The following is a 19,409-nucleotide window of genomic DNA, read 5'->3' as shown; positions in this document are numbered from 1 at the left end:
GCTAGTACTTTGCCCTGACATTAGCACATTGACCTCTGAAGACCACCCTCTCCCCCCAGTGTAACATTCCTGTTCACCAAACTCCCTACCCTCAAAGTCTTTTTGAGAAAAATTACGATGTTAGTGCCACTCAGCGAATAGTAGGGAAACTATTGACATAGAGCTAATGGTGTCAGTTAAAACCCTATGGTGGACCTTGTTTATTCTAATGGGTTATTCTCGGATGTATGAACACAATATGGCCATTCCATAGGCTCAGCCTAACTTTCACTAGCTGTTATAAAATATTAGCGAGGACTGCAGGAGATACATGGACTGCTTTGTGGGCCTGGAATGCTGCAGTAAAACTCTAGCCCTGATTTTAACCCTGCCTGCCCAGGTGGTTAAAATGGGGACTGGGTGGAAGTCCCTGTGCGCCTCCAGCATTCTCACATCCCGCTATTTTAACACCCAAAGTTTTTAGAGTGTGGAGACCAACCGCCACAGACCAGGTGACAATGAAGTCATTTGGACCCCCATGCCAATTTAACCTCGAAATGTGTGAATTGTACACCATCTCCAAGCTGCCAGCGCAATTAGCATCGGAGGAGGCCCAGTTAAGTAGTTGGGCCTCTTGGCCCAACAAGGAAACTTTGGGCCTCCTCTGCCTCAGAGCTTTCCCTGTAATCTCCTCCGGTCCCGATCGGCATGGAACACCGCTCCTGCATGACTTACCTTGCCGGTGACCATTTCCTGTGGTTCTTGGTGGCATCCGACTCTCTGTAAGATTCTCGCCCCCACCACCACCCTCCCTCACCGGCCAATACATCACTTCCATCAGTTTCGGGCAGGAGACAGAGCTGAGCTATTTAAATGAGGCTGGGCGTCATGCCGAGAAGTCCTTGAGGAGATTCCCTCTCGCCCCAGATGTGCTTAAAATCGGGGCTTTTGGCCTCTGACAAAAGATTATCAACCTGACACGCTAACCCTACTGTCCTCTCTTCTCCACAGATGCTGCCCGAGTGTTTTCCAGCATTTTGGATTTCCAGCACCTGCAGTATTTTGCTTTTAGCGAAACTCTGTTGATGAGTTACAGCTACCAATAGGGGTAAAACATTTTCGTTCCGGAAGTTTCTCCCTGCTCCTCCCACAGGACCAACGGTCTTCATTCTTTGTCATCGGATGTTTCAGGTCACTCTGTGACTTGCTGTGAGGAGAATTTCTTTTCCAGCAAGACAACGTATACGTTTCCTGTGGAAAGGCCTACAGCTATTGGAAAGGCCTGCACCTTGAGATCCAGTAATGGAATGAAAATACCAGCCATAGCTAAAGCTAATACCACTCACTTTTAATGTAAACAATTTTACAACACCAAGTTATAGTCCAGCAATTTTATTTTAAATTCACAAGCTTTCGGAGATTTTCTCCTTCCTCAGGTAAACATTTACCTGAGGAAGGAGAAAATCTCCGAAAGCTTGTGAATTTAAAATAAAATTGCTGGACTATAACTTGGTGTTGTAAAATTGTTTACAATTGTCAACCCCAGTCCATCACCGGCATCTCCACTTTTAATGTGAGCACCGTGTAGTGTTGCCATGGTAACAGGAGTTCACATTGCAAGTGTCATGCATCATTGTCATTGTTTGAACCACTCAGACATCACTTGTGTCGATAAGGTACCTGTCCTTTGATGTGGTTTCCTTCCCTTTTATTTTTCCCTCAAACCTGAGGGAGTTTTATTTTACTAATATAATGTTATTGTTGGTTTAGTGAAATGACTAAGAAAGATAATTATCGTCAGCATCAAAAGGATTACACCTTACAGATGCAAGTGATGTTTAAATGGTTACCTAACACATCCCAGGCTGTAATAAAACTGTGATATCGGGGCCGACGTGGGATGTGTATTTTCAAAACAATTTCTAGAGATTCTAAGCATTGGAAAACATAATACCTGAACTGAAACTCACGCACAGGCACACATGGCCCTGAAACACTAGGCCGATTTAGTTTGGATTATAGGCATCTTGACAAATTTTTCTGAATTGCATGTTTGATCTGTGTTGGCACAAGTACCACAGATTTGACACGGACTCAGTTCAGATGCAACGTTTTCCAGTTTAAATGAAAAAAAAAGTCACGATAAAATAAGAAGTGAAAAGCAAAGCACAAATAAGTGAGGCCATTTTAATTTTGCTTATTCTTGACCTCTTTCTGGTTTTAAAAAGTTTAACATTTGTTGCTCCAGTCGTTGTCAGGAGTTAGTTGTTGGAATCCATATCTGCTTTGTTATAATACAAGCGAGAATCATCTTTCTTCAGACTCTGGTAATAATGCGGTAGTTCTGTTTACTTTACAGGAGGCTTTATCGCCCTGGAAACTGGCTGAGTGACCTCATTTTCCCTGGAGGTGACAGTGACATCAGCAGTCGGCCATAGTACTTCCTGATAGCACTTAACCCCTGTCGTAGCCAATTTACAATTAAAATACAAATGACAGCATCTGGTTCTTTTTCAAAATTTGGAAGGGTTTTGACAGCAGTATTTAGAAATAGCTCAAGTGTGCAAATTAAAAAAAGCTTTTGCTACAAGAGATACATATTCTTGACGATCCCAAACTTCTGTTTATCATGATGGTGTATGTAACGTGCACTTAAAACCAACCAATGCTTCATAATGTGAACTCACTGACCTCGAAACACTGAATTTAATGCATTTTGTTTTGTCGTACAGTGTCTGTAGTCTGTTCTATTTACGACAGCTCACCAAATGGATTCTTCTATGAATTAGTCTTTATGGCTAAAAAGGACTTTACTATCATTATGATATTAGCATGTCAACTGTTTTTTTGTTGCCCTGAACCAGTGGAACTTCGGGGATAAAGGAGAGGCTTTTCGATAATTTTAAATGAAGGGCAACCGCTGCTGTAATGAGAAATCTCACCAAGCTGCATTAGCTGCAATAAAACTGCGACCAAGCTGATGATTTATTTAACTCTCTGAGGACCGAAAGTCTTGTTTCTTCAGAGCACATTTGTTCACGAATGACATTTTCTTTTTTAAACGTAATTCAGACGATTAAAGAACATAGTGAGAATCAAGTATATAAGGTAGACTCCAAGGAAAATAGAACCTTTGAGTTGTATCATTTTTGGACGCGGTACAGGAATACTGCTGCAATCCACAAAGGGATAAATATATACCGTTCCTGTAAAAAGCATTTACCTCTCAATAAAAATAGATCCAATTTAGTTATACCCATGGATAGCAGAATTAAAATGGACTCATTCAGATGAAATTATCCAGTGATCTTGCTGAAACTAAATAACAGCCCACGAAGTCCATGCACTTTACTTATTACTGTCCACATGTTGCCTTTCTCATTGTTCCTGAGCATCCCCTTTTCATTTACTCGGCTACTGGAATTCATTTGCAAACATTTACATTAATATTTCCTTCAGACTGTTACGAATTTCTTCTGCCAAAGATTGGGCTAAGTGATAACGCTCAATTCCTTTTTATAACAGCTATTATAGCTCAATGTTTATTTTGGTAGCGGTGGGCTCTTTATTTAAAGGAACAGATCTCCTTTGTTGGCCTGCGGTTTTCACAAACAAAAAAAAAAGCTGAAAGAACGTCCTGTTCTGTAATATACCCGGGCTTCTCACTTTGTACTTTCCGAGTAACTTTACTTAATGATGACAGCATTAGCAATGCAAATTAGCCTCCAGCTCAAGCTGCAGACTTGTAGATGAGGTTATAAAGCAAACGTTATAAAGATATGAAGCCCTGTCTGAAATGTCTACACTCTGAAGTACCATTTAGACCCGGCAAACCTCGAAACGTTATCAGACGTTAATTAATTGACAGATTACTTTTACTCTTTTTCTTAACCCCTTTTTGTCTCGTATTAATTTCGCTCAATGACATTTGCTGGCAATGACATTTTTGAATGCGCATGAGCACTGGTTCCATGCAGAGGTTGAAAGGCTTTGCATTTCTATACGATACTAGTGCAAAATAAATGATGACCGTTTCTTGTTGTGGATGAAAGATATCAGGAGACTGGGGTGGAAGCAAAGCCTTAAATTGTTGACCAAGTGGCGATCTAATGGTTAAGGTGTTCTTTCCCTTCAGTTTGAGTCTAACCCCACAAGCCCTGCAATTTTTCCATTAATCATAAACACCAACAGGGGAGGTGCAGTACATATGGTGTCAGTACTCTTTAATTATGTATAATGATCTTCTTTTTCCTGAGCTGGACGTGTTGGAACAGAATTCCCATTGGGGATTAAAACCACTGTTGGAAGAAATATGTGCAAGTAGGAATCATGCAATTGACCAGGATACTCCCATTCCAAGGAGAGGGGATTACATGATACACCAGTGCCCCCTGCAGGATAAGTAAGGAGGTAAGCCAGTCAAGAGAGGCGAGTTTCCAAACTGCTTTCCAAACTGATAGCTTTCTCGGATCATTAGGAGTCTTTGGGGGTCTGTTTTTCTCGTTAATAGCCAAGGCCTCATTTCTCAAAGTTTCATATCGTTCCACATTTTCCTCGATCTGCAGCAAACTGCTTTTCTGTCGCCGATTAAACAGAAAGCAAAACAGGAGCACTGTTCTCAAAGACTTGACCAAGATGCTGTCTTGACCGGCGACTTTGCATATTATGCATATTTAAATTAGATGTTAATCCTGTGCTGGCGGCAACGCATCATTACCATGGTGCCAGGGAAAAAGGAGTGGAATGCACTTTTATAATGGCCAAAAGCACAGGCTAAACGGCGAGGAAACAATGAAATAGGAGCTGGGCGCAGGCAGAATAAAAGTCATGTAGCCCCAAAATGTTCAGAATCTCCACAGAAGGATTTTCTTATAGTACAATCGTACCAGGAGGTTTGCCAAAATGTTTGCGACTGTCTCGGTGGATTAAATTACCGATCTGATCCACCATTCTTTTGCCACCACAAACTGTAAAACCAAGTCCAGACCCAGGACACATTGGTGGCAAACATTCGGGACTGAGATTCCTCTTTTGACCAAAAAAAAACCGCGACACTACCTGTGATTCTCAACCCGATAAAGTTGTGGGAAGCCGTGGTTTCGAAACATGCAATTTTTGGAGCGTGCGATTCCTTTAGCAGGGCGTTAATTGGGAGAAAAACAGGAATTCTTTCATTTGACACTAAGACAGGGAATTTCCCCCTTCTCTAGGTAGTTACAAATATGCCAAAACTTGCAACGAACTGGAACAGGAAAACCAAAAGAAAAAACAGGCCACGAGCATTTGTAAAGTTTAGCACTAAATCTCATTTAGCAGACTAACTTTTATTTCAGTTTCTTGCACAGCCCAATTTCCAAGTGCATGGCAACATACAATCCTTTTGTATGATCATGCACAGCAGTATAACACAAACACAATCATGAATCCAAATGAATTATTGCTTAGCTGGGAGCCCCACTTCTGGAATAGATTTCAAGGACTGCAGCACAAAATGAATATCACGCCACTGATGCTGCATTCCTTATTTCCTTTAATGCGTTTATAACAGAGGGACTTCTTTCCATTTTGAAAGCTGGGTCTTGACAATCCTGCACGTGCCATAGGAACAGGGATAAGAGTTTAATATTGAAATGAGGCCCGTGCTCATTACAGGCCTAAAATAAAGGCCCCAACCAATTTAGCAGTGACCCGAACACTTGTGCAGATCAGGCGTGGGCCTCTGCACTGCTAAATTGGTTATAGTTGCACCTGCTTTAGGCCCATAAACGGGTGCAACAATGTTAAATTTAGACCCCACTATCCACCACAAGATAGAATTTGTTCGAAAGAATTACATCAACTTCATGAACAGTTACCTTTTTCAATTTTGTGGATTTTGGCTAATATTAAATTGGGGGAGGTGGGGTATGAGGCAGTACAAATTAATGGTAGTTCTGCTGATCATGAGGTTGACCTGTGGCTAAGATCATGAGTGGCATCAAAGTTATACTCCGTTGCAGTCTATGATTCACTCTATTCATAGCTTTGCATAAATCATAGGCACATTTAGTTACCCCTTTTGAGCAGCTGAGTGGTATCTGGCAACTTTAGTGATAAAATCCTCGTGCAGCTATTCCCACAAGTTTCAGTGGACGGCAAACTGCAACAGATAACCCAGCAAGCCACTGCTCTAAGGGGTCGGGTGGCACTGGCTGGATCAGCAGCAGAAAGCTTGTACTGGCAAGCTGCACAGTTTTGGCTTTATAAAACCCAGTAGTACTCAAAGGGTGGTGAGTGTCTGGAACGAGCTGCCAGAGGCAGTAGTGGAGGCGGGTACAATTTTGTCTTTTAAAAAGCATTTGGACAGTTACATGGGTAAGATGGATATAGAGGGATATGGGCCAAGTGCAGGCAATTGGGACTAGCTTAGTGGTATAAACTGGGCGACATGGACATGTTGGGCCGAAGGGCCTGTTTCCGTGTTGTAAACTTCTATGATTCTAGTACCTTTCTGCACACGTGGGGTCTCTAAACCTTGGCTCTTGCCAACCTGCACCTGAGCCCTCTAGACGTAGGTAAATGGGGTGTGACTCTACGGGCGAGAGAGTATGCACACCACCTCAGGCAAACAGAACTACCAGTGTGGAATTCTCAATAGCTTTGTTTGGAGACTTAAGCCTGGCAATGGGTTTCTAAACGTGTCAGACATCTGGCTAACCAAAAAAAAAGGTTCCAAGAGGGACGATGCCAGATGGCGTGAGGGACATTATCTCATCCCAAGTTTGTCAACAGATTTAACAGACCTCCGCCTGCCTGGCTTAAAATGGCACCGAGTTGGAATGCAGAAATTGGCCTGGGCAAATACATGGCAGATGCAGTGTAATGTGGATAAATGTGAAGTTATCCACTTTGGAAAGAAAAAGAGAAAGGCAGATTATTATTTAAATAGAGATAGATTGGGAAATGTTGATGTACAAAGGGACCTGGGTGACCATGTACACCAGTCACTGAAAGCAAACAAGCAGGTGCAGCAAGCAGTTAGGAAGGCAAATGGTATATTGGCCTTCATTGCAAGAGGATTTGAGTGCAGGAGTAAGGATGTCTTGCTGCAGTTATACAGGGCCTTGGTGAGACCACATCTAGAGTATTGTGCGCAGTTTTGGTCTCCTTACCTAAGAAAGGATATACTTGCCATAGAGGGAGTGTAGCGAAGGTTCACCAGACTGATTCCTGGGATGGCAGGACTGTCGTAGGAGGAGAGATTGAGTCGACTCAGCCTGTATTCACTTGAGTTTAGAAGAATGAGAGGGGATCTCATTGAAACATATAAAATTCTGACAGGGCTAGACAGACTGGATGCAGGGAGGATATTTCCCCTGGCTGGGGGGTCCAGAACGAGGGGTCACAGTCTCAGGATACGGGGTAGGACATCTAGGACTGAGATGAGGAGAAATTTCTTCACTCAGAGGGTGGTGAACCTGTGGAATTCTCTACCACAGAAGGCTGTGGAGGCCAAGTCACTGACTATATTTAAGAAGGAGATAGATAGATTTCTAGACACAAAAGGTATCAAGGGGTATGGGGAGAAAGTGGGAATATGGTCTTGAGATAGATGATCAGCCATGATCATATTGAATGGCAGAACAGGCTCGAAGGGCCAAATGGCTTTCTCCTGCTCCTACTTTCTATGTTTCTATGGTAATGTTCACAATTTTGTTTCCACTGAAATGCAGCATGACCCCGACACAAATAATAATGAACTGTCAACAGCAGAGATCGAAGCTTGTGACCATAGTTCAGCTCCTTCGAATGGCCGGTTATTCCCAATTCTCAGCTACAGTACAGACAGATCCCATTTCTATACACTCATTTGTGCCGTGGCTAAGAAATAATGTCCCTGCTTTCCAACTTCTCTATAACACACAACACAGACTGACCGCTGAATAACATCATCATTAATTCCCTACGCTGTACAGAATTGACACTGAAAAGCTGTAAGTCAGTGTCCTCAGCCAAGCCAAGACTTAAGCAGTGTTTCCACGTGACACTTGTGGGAGGAGGGGCTCATAAACTTATTAAAATCTTTCGTATTTGTATGGCGGAACAGGCTCGAGGGTCTACTCCTGTTCCTATGTTCCTATTTATGTTATTTCATTTGCACTTTGTCATTATGATTCTCTTCAACACTGTTATTATCATGAAAACACCAGAATATCAATTTTAAAAAAATAACAGGCTTATCCGAAGAAAATCACTTTGTTGGGGACTGTAATAGTAAATCTATGCCACTCCCACACGACTTTCTTTCCTATCCCTCTTACTCTGCACGGCCCCTGCACCATCCTATTTTAACCCCAGGACAACCAACCCTTCCCTCCCTGCTTCCCATGCCTCTTCTGCAACCACAACAGGACAATTGACTGCACTTCCTTCTGCTTGCACTTGCACACTCGGGACCTGTTACTGCCCTCACAACTACTTCCACCTCTTCCCCACACCTGTGGTTTCTTCCTCTCCGCGTGCACTGCCTCACATACAGAGACACACACACTAATCCCATTCGTTCTGCTGGGCAAACTCGCACACAACAGGAGTCACTGGGCTCACCTGGGGTTTGGAATCTCGGCTTCCTTTACGACTCCGAGCTGAGCTTCCGTCCCTATATCCTCTCCATCGTAAAGATCACCTACCTCCACCTCCGTAACATCACCCACCTCTAACCCTTACTAAACCCATCTTCCGCTGAACACCTCATTCGTGCCTTTGTCACCTCCAGATTCGACTATTCCTGGCCGGGCTCCCATTCTCCAACCTCCATAAACTTCAGCTCTTCCAAAACTCTGCTTCCCGTATCCTATCCCACACCTAGTCCCGCTTGCTAATCACCGCTTGTTGACCTACATTGGCTCTCGAACCCCCAACGCCTCTCATTTAAAATTCTCATCCTCACGATTAAATCCATTCATGGCATCACCCCTTCCCTATCTCTGTCTCCCATCCTGTACTTCGCATGGTTTGTGGCAGATTAAGGTTCTGGTTGTAGCAATGCACGTGGCCACCAAAATGGCATCTGGGTCCTAAAACCGATGTAGGACCCTCATTTACACCTGTTTTTTGGGCGGGAGTGCTGGCTGCCTAAATCGAGGGCCACTCGAAAATCGCATCGGGCAGGCCCCTGCGCGAAATCAGTGCAGAGTTTGATTCATATGTTGTCCCACTACTGCTCTGTTCACCCTGAAAAATGGGACGGTAGGCAGAAGGAAATTGCTCCATTTGGTTATCTGTGGTTTGGGGAGAGATCATATCCCAATTATTCTTTGGGTACCGTGGTATATTGCTTCAGTATTCTGGTTTAAAATAAATGTGCAATCATTTCCAAAGTAAAAGCAGCTGGTTAAGGCAATGAGCAGATGATTCACACAGACTAGAAATACCCTGGTTTGATGCCAGATCTGTGGTGATTTAACAAATCTTGTCTGAGGTTATGTTAGAGATGCCAAAACTGGCCTCGTTACTCTTGGGCAGGGTGCGAAAGCAGCAAGGGCTCTACCTTCTTTTCAGTGGCTCCTGGTAGTAGTGCATACATGTGGATGTTGGATCGGGGCAGGATCAGGCCTGACTGTGCACTCCCCCACAATCAAATATCCTGCCAATACTCACAGTCTAAGCTCACACCCTGAGAATGGGTACTTGGGTAAGGTAGCAGGTGGTGACACTCACCTGGGGAGCTGTACCCCAGGAAAAAGTCAACACCTTCACGAGAGGAGGGGAGATCAGCGGCAGAAAAAAAAGAAGGAAAAAATAGGCTGTATTTAGAAAAAGGAGAAGTACAGCTATAACCATAACTAGTCCACGGCTAATTGTGGGAGTCGTACAAAAAAGAATGTTCGAACGTGATTTCTGTTCAGGCTGGTTTCTCCAGTGATATAAAACAGCCATATTAAACATTAAGCATTATAGCCAATCAGTACACCGAATCCTTCCACTCGCAGTCATTTAAAAGCAGTAGGGGAAAAGGCAACAACATTACTCACACAACACAGAGTAGGAGAATACGTTGGTTGCACTGTATTTGAACTTTGTCCAGAGAGTTTCCTTCTAATTGTGTAGTAGGTAACAACGCAGCAAATGTTGAGCATTGCTGTTAGTGGAGAAAGTGCAGAGGGCATTGTTGCAGAAGGTGTTTGGATCCACTTTCTCAATGTCATGTTGACTCCAAGGTTGCTTCAGGGGGCAGCCCAGATGCTTAGCTGAATATCTTTGGATAAGCACTGACATAGAATGTACAGCACAGAAACAGGCCGTTCGGCCTAACAGGTCCGTGCCGGTGTTTATGCTCCACATAAGCCTCCTCCCTCTCTATTTCATCTAACCCGATCAGCATATCCTTCGATTCCTTTCTCCCTCATGTGTTTATCTAGCTTCCGCTTAAATGCATCTATGCTGGTCGCCTTTCCTTGTGGTAGCTTGTTCCACTTTCTAACCACTCTCTGGGTAAAGAACTTTCTCCTGAATTTCCTATTGGATTTATTAGTGACTATCTTATATTTATGGCCCCTAGTTCTAGTTTCCCCTGCAAGTGGAAACATCTTCTCTACGTTCTCTTTCTAGAGAAAAGATCCCCAGCCTGTTCAATCTTTCCTGATTGGTATGACCTCTCAGTTCTGGTATCATCCTAGTAAATCTTTTTTGCACCTTCTTCAGTGCCTCTATATCCTTTTTCTAATATGGAGACCAGATCTGTTCACGGTACTCCAGGTGTGGTCTAACCAAGGTTCTGTACAAGTTTAACATAACTTCTCTGCTTGTTGCACTAGTCTTGACCTCCTCTCCTGCCTCCTGCTTCTTCTCCAAGGCCAGAAGTCTATGATTTAGAAAGTTGTGGAGCGTGCAGCAGAAAACGATGATCCCACAGATCCTAGTAGGACTGCAGTGTAAGACGACTGCTCGATCGGTTGAGGTATGTGAAACACTGCTTCATAGACTCATAGAATCGTAGAAAGGTTACAGCACGGAAGGAGGCCTTTTGGCCCATCGAGTCCGTGCTGGATCTCTGCAGGAGCAGCTTCAAGACGCATGTGATTATGCTCCATAATGATCCTGTGCTTGCATGGATCTCATAATCTGTCCTCTTCTTTTATCCATGGTTATTGCAAGGCTATCATTAGAGAGGGCTGAAGAAGTATCCTGGCAGTCTGCCCTTGCCCTCAAATAAAACCTGGCACAGATAGTCTTAAAATGAAGGCATTGTGCCCCTGTCGCCTGGGAAACAGGCATTCACCTGCATGATGCATCAATGATGGTCACTGACCAGCTGGACATTGATGGAGCTGAAGTCCTTTCTGTTCATATAGGCCATTGCCTTGTACCAAGAGGCCATCAATGACACCATGTACTTTGGGAAATCCTGCAGTGCAAGGATATGTCATGCTGTTGTTACTATTCCGAGAAGAGAAGGTAAAAATTTGGCCCGACTGAACAATGCATCAGTCAACAGTTTGATATATTTGCGGACATAAATCTGGCTGAAAGTGCAGCTGTTGCCTATGGTCACCTGGAAGGAGCCGGAAGCAGTAATGACCTTGCCTCCTCCCATTGCCATCCCTAGGCTGCTGGTTGGCTTTGCAACAGATGGCACAGCTGTGTAAATGCCTCCCTGCTGAACCCTACACCTGTGGAGGTGGTTATTCTCAATCACTGACAGGTAGCTATGGGCAGACCTCTAGATATCTGTGCTTGGTGACATAATGGCAGGTACAGGCAGTCTAGCTCTGGTGCCATCTAATCTCTGTGGCAAATCACTTTTGTTCTTCATCCTCTTGAAAGGGGAAGACTGAGAGCAATCGCCATTGCTTACCATAAATGAGAGGAAAAAAGAACAACGTACCTTAAGGGGCCCCTTACACTCAGGTGATGACTTTGCTGGCCCTTTACACTCATTTGAAATGGTTAAGTTCAGCTCTGGGTATGAACAGGCCAGATTAGAAGGAAATTCATGGGCTGCCTCATTAAACTTCTACTTGCATGAAACTTGGTGGCCAACAAAGCTCTCGTGTGTCATGCACTATCGGCAGACCACTAGATTAAGAAACACGCACGCACTAGAAGCATGTGGGAAACTGGCTAGTTTCGTAACTAGTGAGTTTCCCATCCCCCACGTGCTGAGTTTCTAGTCATATTGGTATGCATTTCAGACCATGTGACCACAATTTAATCAATCACTTTTAAGATTACAGGTCAACGTCTAGGAATTGCTGTCTGCAGTTACTAAAAAGGTTATCTTCAGCACTGGACTCATCTATTGATCATAAGAATCATTCTCCTGCTCTGGTGATAGCTGCCAGATTCGATTATTATTATGTTGGGGGTAATTTTGACTTTGGGCGAGTGTAAAATGGGTGAATCCGATTCAGCCTCCTGTTATACATCTTTCCCGATTTTAATTTCCATTGAAGTCATCGGAAATGGAAATCGGGACAGGCGGTTGAATCGATATCGCCCATTTTATACTGTCATCCAAAGTCAAAAGTAGCTCCGTTGACTCTCTGGTGTTCCGGAGAGGATGGGAAGTGTGTTTTGTGCAGTAATTTGTGGTTGTGTTATCGCTATCAGAATCTCTTGCCTGCAAACAGCATTGGAGATGGATGAAGAAACAACAGTTATGTATTGTATTCAAATTGACCACTTACTTTTCAAAGATGCGTAGTGACTGCCTGCCTTGATCAAAATCTAGGTCCAAGAATACAATTAATACTGAATAAAATGCGGTTGTCAAAATGCGATGGCAATTTTTAGAGAGGAAAGTTTCAATGTCATCTCTGGTGTGACTTAGTTATTCAGCTGTTTTTGGAACCAAGATAAAATACTGGGGGTAATTTTGTGACACCCCACTCCTGGCAAGCAGCAAGTGTGGTTGCAGACGTGGTGCTACAACACTGTAACCCTGACCTTTTGACCTGCGCTCACCACTGGTGAGTCCATGCTAGGAGCAGAGCCTTGCAAATGTACCCCTGTTATTTATGTTTCTAACTACTGTATGTTCTTTTAAACGAAATTAAAAGAACATTGCTTTATTTGTGCAATAAGTTTAGCGTACTCATAAATGCATTCAAATAAATTCCTATCTTTACTATTTTAATGGAACTTATCTTGCTTACTTTAAATGGACTACTTTTTTATTAAAATAGCACAGACAGGAATCTATGCAAATGCGTATTGAGAACACGATAAATAGCAGACAGAGGGAATTAAACTCCTTCATTGTATTTGGATCTTTGCATCATATTTTTTTTTCTACAGTTTTTACATTTTCCAAATCTTCTGCAAGCAATTTATGATAAATAATAATGCCAATGACTTCCCAAGACTAATTCATCAACTGGATACACAAAGCGCTGAAACAATTCCAGCAATTAGGGCTGATGTTGGAGTGTCTAATGCACCGCAGAAAATTGAGGAAGACACATATTAAAGGCTGGCACCAGCACATGTGGTATTATTTTTACAGTCATTTCTGTCTGTTGATATAAAGTATTACATTCAAGTCAAACATCATCTGTGTAAGCAGTTAAAGTGAAAACTGATCTGTCTTTGTATTGAGGCTCAAATGGCTGTCCAATTAGTTAAATGATTAGCCAGTCTAATATCAACAGAAATGTTCCTGTGTTGATTTGACAGTTACATCACCACATAAGCATAGGGCACTTCCTGTGGGCTTCTGTATGAACTGTAGGCCTCAGAGGTTTCGAGACACCGTGCTCCTGGCCTGCACAGCTTGAAGAAACAAAATTAAAATGTATTTGAGAGAGAAAAACAAATGTCTCAAAGGCACAAAAAGCGAACATCACCTTTTCAGATATTTTCACCAGATTAGGGCAACGTGTACCTTGGACAATCCAAGATCTGTTAATAGCTGACAAAGAAATAACAATAGTGGAACGGCCAGGGAATGGTTTGCCAGAACAAAACCTGACAGATGTTGCAGAAAGAGCTTTACAGACTCCAACTGCCTCTGGGAATTCCGAACTGAAGGAAATTGCATAAAGATAGCTGAATAATATCATGCAAAGAAGAGATTTGTGTAAAGAGGCCGAGTTGCAGTTAACTTCCATTCAGTCATGAACCTGTTGCACAATTCTCCTTCATATTAATTTCTGTGAAATGTGCAGACTGTAGATGAGTGAAACACATTTATTTTTATGTGTCCCCTTTGGGTCCAAGTCCTTTGAAGTCTCTGTCTTGACGATCAGTCTGTTTTAACATCGGGAGCAGTGACCCTTTCACTACAGCAGAAGCTCTTTTGTAGTATTTTCAAGTTTTTTTTCAAAAGATAAATTTAAAATTCAGGAAAATTGGAACAATCGCAGGGCAAATAACCAGACTCACAACCTTGTAATGGTGTTGTCCTGCCAAAAAAGTTAACGGCGCAAATTCCAAATGCAGCTACTCCACCAGCAACAGTTTGGAGAAAATCTAAGCTTTAATCTGATAAAATTCACCAAATGCATCCAAAGATTTTGAATTCCAAAATTGCATGGAGTATCAGGGCCACCATTTTAGAACAGAGCCAGTGTAAGAATTTGCCTTGCTAGCTGCCCTGAGCCCTGTTTCCATAGTAACACAGGAATAGACTCACTATTTTATGTCCTTTTGCCTAAATCCAGAGAAGTGGGATGCATTATTTGAGATATTCTAAGTAATACATTTTTATGAAAAAAGAAAAAATATAGAAAGATGCCATGAAGATAGCAATTAAAGGAACGATAGAGCTAGTGAGTTTAGCCATTCGACAATTCAGCCATAGAGATCAAGATACAGATTCAAGAAGGTGTATGCAAGTTTTATTTTGAAGTAACGCGGAATTCAGTTGGAGGGATTCAGAGCCTTGCTCATGGTGAGGCCATTTTATTTTTTATGGTGAACTAGAGTGAGGGAAACGGTAGCAATGCCTGTGCTTAAGCACCAGGGTACAAGGCAGGGTCACAGAGGGAGGAACAGATTGCCAAACACATCCTTAAGAAAGACCTACAATTATATAGTGCCTTTCACCTCAGGATGTCCCAAAGCACTTTGAAACCAAGTAAGTACTTTTGCAGTGTCGTCACTGTTGTAATTTTGGAAACAAGGCAGCCAATTTGCACACAGCAAGCTCCCACAAACACCAATGAAATGAATGACCAGATCATCTGTTTCAGGTGTTGGTTGAAGGATAAATATTGGCCAGGACTCCAGGAGAACTCCCCTGCTCTTCTTCAAATAGTGCCAAAGGATCTTTTACATCCATCTGAGAGGGCAGATGGGGCCTCAGTTTAACATCTCATCTGAAAGACGGCACCTCCAACAGTTGCAGTACTCCCCTGGAATGTCAGCCTTGATTATGTGCACAAGTCTCTGGATTGGGACTTGAACCCACAACTTTCTAACTCAGAGGCAAGAGTGCCACCAACTGAGCCACAGCTGACACAGTACAACATGAAGGTCCCAGGTTTGATTTCCAATCCTTGCTGGGTTAGCTGAGTTCACAAGTAGGATCCGATAGTTAGCCTCAACGCTCCTACGATTAAAGGATGGGGTGGGGGACACACACAAGAACAACATTCTAATGCAGTTGTACCAAACAACAAGTATTTTTATGTAACAATGTTCTAATACATTTATATCAAATAAATTGCTTGTCCCTAAGGGATGTCAGGCTGATCAGACCTGGTTCGTAGGGTGTGTGGACCTCTGCCGTAACGAGAAGCTTCTTCTAACTTTTAGTGGAACAATACCCCAGTTCTTATATCTTTCTGAAGCGTATTAGCACCTAGTAGCTTAACAGCATTAGCCCCATGACGTCATCTGTCCCAGACATCTTCCTCCTGGGTGCCCATTGTACCAGACATCTTTTGGATATCCATTCCATGGTGTTAACTGTTTGTCAGATACCTTTGCCATGGGATAAAAACAGAAAATGCTGGAAATACTCAGCAAGTCAGGCAGCAGCTATGGAGAAAGAAACACTTCAGGGTCGATGACCCTTCGTCAGAACAGAGGGTCATTGACATGAAACATTAATTCTATTTCTTTCTCCACAGATGCTGCCTGACTTGCTGAGTATTTCCAGCATTTTCTGTTTTTATTTCAGATTTCCAACATCCACAGTATGTTGCTTTTGACCTTTTCTATGGGGTTAACTGTTGTCCATTCTATCTAGCTTCTGGGGGAGGGGCATAGCCTCAACTTTCTGTGTAGGCACATCCCTGCGTGTCCTGGTTTTGCTCCACAATCTTAATTTGGATTGTCCGAATGCAGACATTTAAGATGTCTCATCCTGTGTACGCCAATCATGAAGGTTACCTAATTATCTGAACAAAGCTCCTGCAATTAACATAACAGGATTAGTCTGTGTCGATGTCCTGAGGCTTTGATTATACCTTGGGACTTCTTGTTATCTGTTTCTGACAATTGGTCTTCAATGTGTCTGTTTCACGCTTCTATTATCTCTGCAATCTTCCCAATCACTTTGTCTGATGATGTGGAGATGCCGGTGATGGACTGGGGTTGACAATTGTAAACAATTTTACAACACCAAGTTATAGTCCAGCAATTTTATTTTAAATTCACAAGCTTTCGGAGGCTTCCTCCTTCCTCAGGTGAACGTTTTCACATCGTTCACCTGACGAAGGAGGAAGCCTCCGAAAGCTTGTGAATTTAAAATAAAATTGCTGGACTATAACTTGGTGTTGTAAAATTGTTTACTTTGTCTGATGTCAGACGTAATCTTGTCAGACCTAACTGCCTCAACATTATCAATGTTATCATTTCCTGTAGAATGTTGGCTCCCTTTGTCTTACAGACACAGGGTCTGTGCTTGCCACAGCATCACTTTTTAGCCAAGTGCCTGAAGCTTTGCATGATTATGATTTGGTCTAGAAATCGTACTTCTTCCATCACTATACAGTAGCTTTGTGACTTGAGGGACTTGATTGCATGGTAGAACTCTTTGCTGCTTCAGCTACTGAGCCACATAAATCTTTCCACACGCTGGAGGTGTGCGTGCGTGGATCTCAGGTGAGGACAAGAATAATCTCAGAACCCCAACGGTCACAGCTCACACATGAAGAATGACCATCTCGATGAGGTACCAGAGGGCGATGGTATCCAGCGGGGAGTCAGCTGGAAGGGGACGGGAGGTGAAAAATCGGCAAAAATAAAAGGCCTGCATGTAAAGGATTTTAAAAAAAAATTAAGCTATTTCTAAACAGCACAATGCCTCTGAAAAATTGTAAACAATTTTACAACACCAAGTTATAGTCCAGCAATTTTATTTTAAATTCACAAGCTTTCGGAGGCTACCTCCTTCCTCAGGTGAACGATGTGGAAATGAAAATGAAAAATTGACAACATCAAAAGTCAGACTTCTAATACTGACACTTTAAAGGGAAATGGCAGCTCGAGATGGTACAAATGAGATCCAACCATGACTGCCCCATGTCTCTTGGTAGGACTGCAAATTATCCAGGTTCCAAGCTCTGTCGGTTAATTACTAAACAAATAGCCTCTATTTTATATCTTTCTCTGGTACTGTAACTGTCCCGATGGCAAGAGTAACATCAGTGAATAATTACTCAGCTACGATGAGTGTTGGTCAGGCATAGCTGAAGGTCACCTGGTTCATAAAGGTTCGAATTGATTGGTCTGCTGGCTCGTGAGGGAAGTCGTTGAAAGATCCATCATTATGAACAGTGGATGGTAATGAGGAGGGTGTGCTTACACTGAGGGACTTAAAGGGTTGCATGTTCCTCATGATTGTTATTCCTACTCCCCCTTCTGTCGTAATTAATTACAGCAATTCCGTGATCTAATAATGCAAAGAAAGCAATTAACTGTTTACTTGTATTATATTTTGACCCATCTCTCGTTAAAGAACTACCTCTTCTGGGGTAAAGATTCCCCTGGTAGGTCACATGAGTTGCCATTCTTGATATAATTCTAGAAAGTGAGCCTTGGTAGACTATTTAAAGAGAGGCATCGCAGTCTCACCTGACATGCACACGCACACACTTTCCAGTGTGAGTCACTGACTCACGATCAGGAGTGGGGCTCGTTTGTTGCTCCCTCCTTAACCCAAGGAAGTTGAAGTCAGTTACTGCTCCCAACTGAGATCAGGTAACTCAGCACAAGCAGAGTATGGAACCCGCGACCTTCCTGATCTCTGTGGCTCAGTCCCAACAAAATCATTGTTGGGGGAAGCTCCCAATGGGGCTGTATAATCAACTCAGTGTTTGGTAATCAAGTTAAAAAGTTAGGAATTAAAAAGCATAAATAGTTAAAGTGCATTATGATTGAAAAGCAACAATCTGGGTTCTGTAGTATGGTCTCTTGCCAAAAAATGAGGACAGGGTTACCATTCAGTTATATAGCCATTTTTTTGGCGCTTGGCCCACCAGCATCTTTTATTACTTAATTGAAATAGTTAAACTGATATAGATGATGGATTGATCCTGCCAGCATTATATTATCTGTTGAACTCAATGGTTTGTGCTGTGAACAGGATCAGCCGTTTGCCTTGCTTGGGCCCCGTGCAATGGTTCGGTTTGGAGCCCCAACATGTTACCAAACAATGATACCAAATACTACCGACCTAATCCGGTGTCGAACCCACACACGCACGGCCGTGATAGGGAACTAGTCGCAAAGTCGGAGACAGCTGTTCGGTGGGACTAACATCTGGAGCACAAATCACGGCAAAGGAAGCACTGAGGGTAGCAAGGGCATAGAATGTACTCTGGTTGGGGGACTTCAATGTCCATCAACAAGAGTGGCTCAGTAGCACCACTACTGACCGAGCTGGCCGAGTCCTGAAGGACATAGCTGCCAGACTGGGCCTGCAGCAGGTGGTGAGCGAACCAACACGAGGGAAAAACCTACTTGACCTCATCCTCACCAATCTACCTGTTGCAGATGCATCTGTCCATGACAGTATTGGTAGGAGTGACCGCCGCAGAGTCCTTGTGGAGACAAAGTCCCGTCTTCGCACTGAGAACACCATCCAACGTGTTGTGTGGCACTACCACCGTGCTAAATGGGATAGATTCAGAACAGATCTAGCAGCTCAAAACTGGGCATCCATGAGGCGCTGTGGGCCATCAGCAGCAGCAGAATTGTATTCCAGCACAATCTGTAACTCATGGCCTGGCATATTCCTCACTCTACCATTACCAACAAACCAGGGGAACAACCCTGGTTCAATGAGGAGTGTAGAAGAGCATGCCAGGAGCAGCACCAGGCATACCTAAAAATGAGGTGCCAACCTGGTGACGCTACAACTCAGGACTACGTGCATGCTAAACAGCGGAAGCAACATGCTATAGACAGAGCTAAGCGATTCTACAACTAACGGATCAGATCAAAGCTCTGCACATCCAGTCGTGAATGGTGGTGCAGATTAAACAACTAACGGGAGGAAA

Source organism: Heptranchias perlo, chromosome 23, assembly GCF_035084215.1.
Source record: "Heptranchias perlo isolate sHepPer1 chromosome 23, sHepPer1.hap1, whole genome shotgun sequence".
NCBI lineage: Eukaryota > Metazoa > Chordata > Chondrichthyes > Hexanchiformes > Hexanchidae > Heptranchias > Heptranchias perlo.
This window is presented reverse-complemented; position numbering follows the sequence as displayed.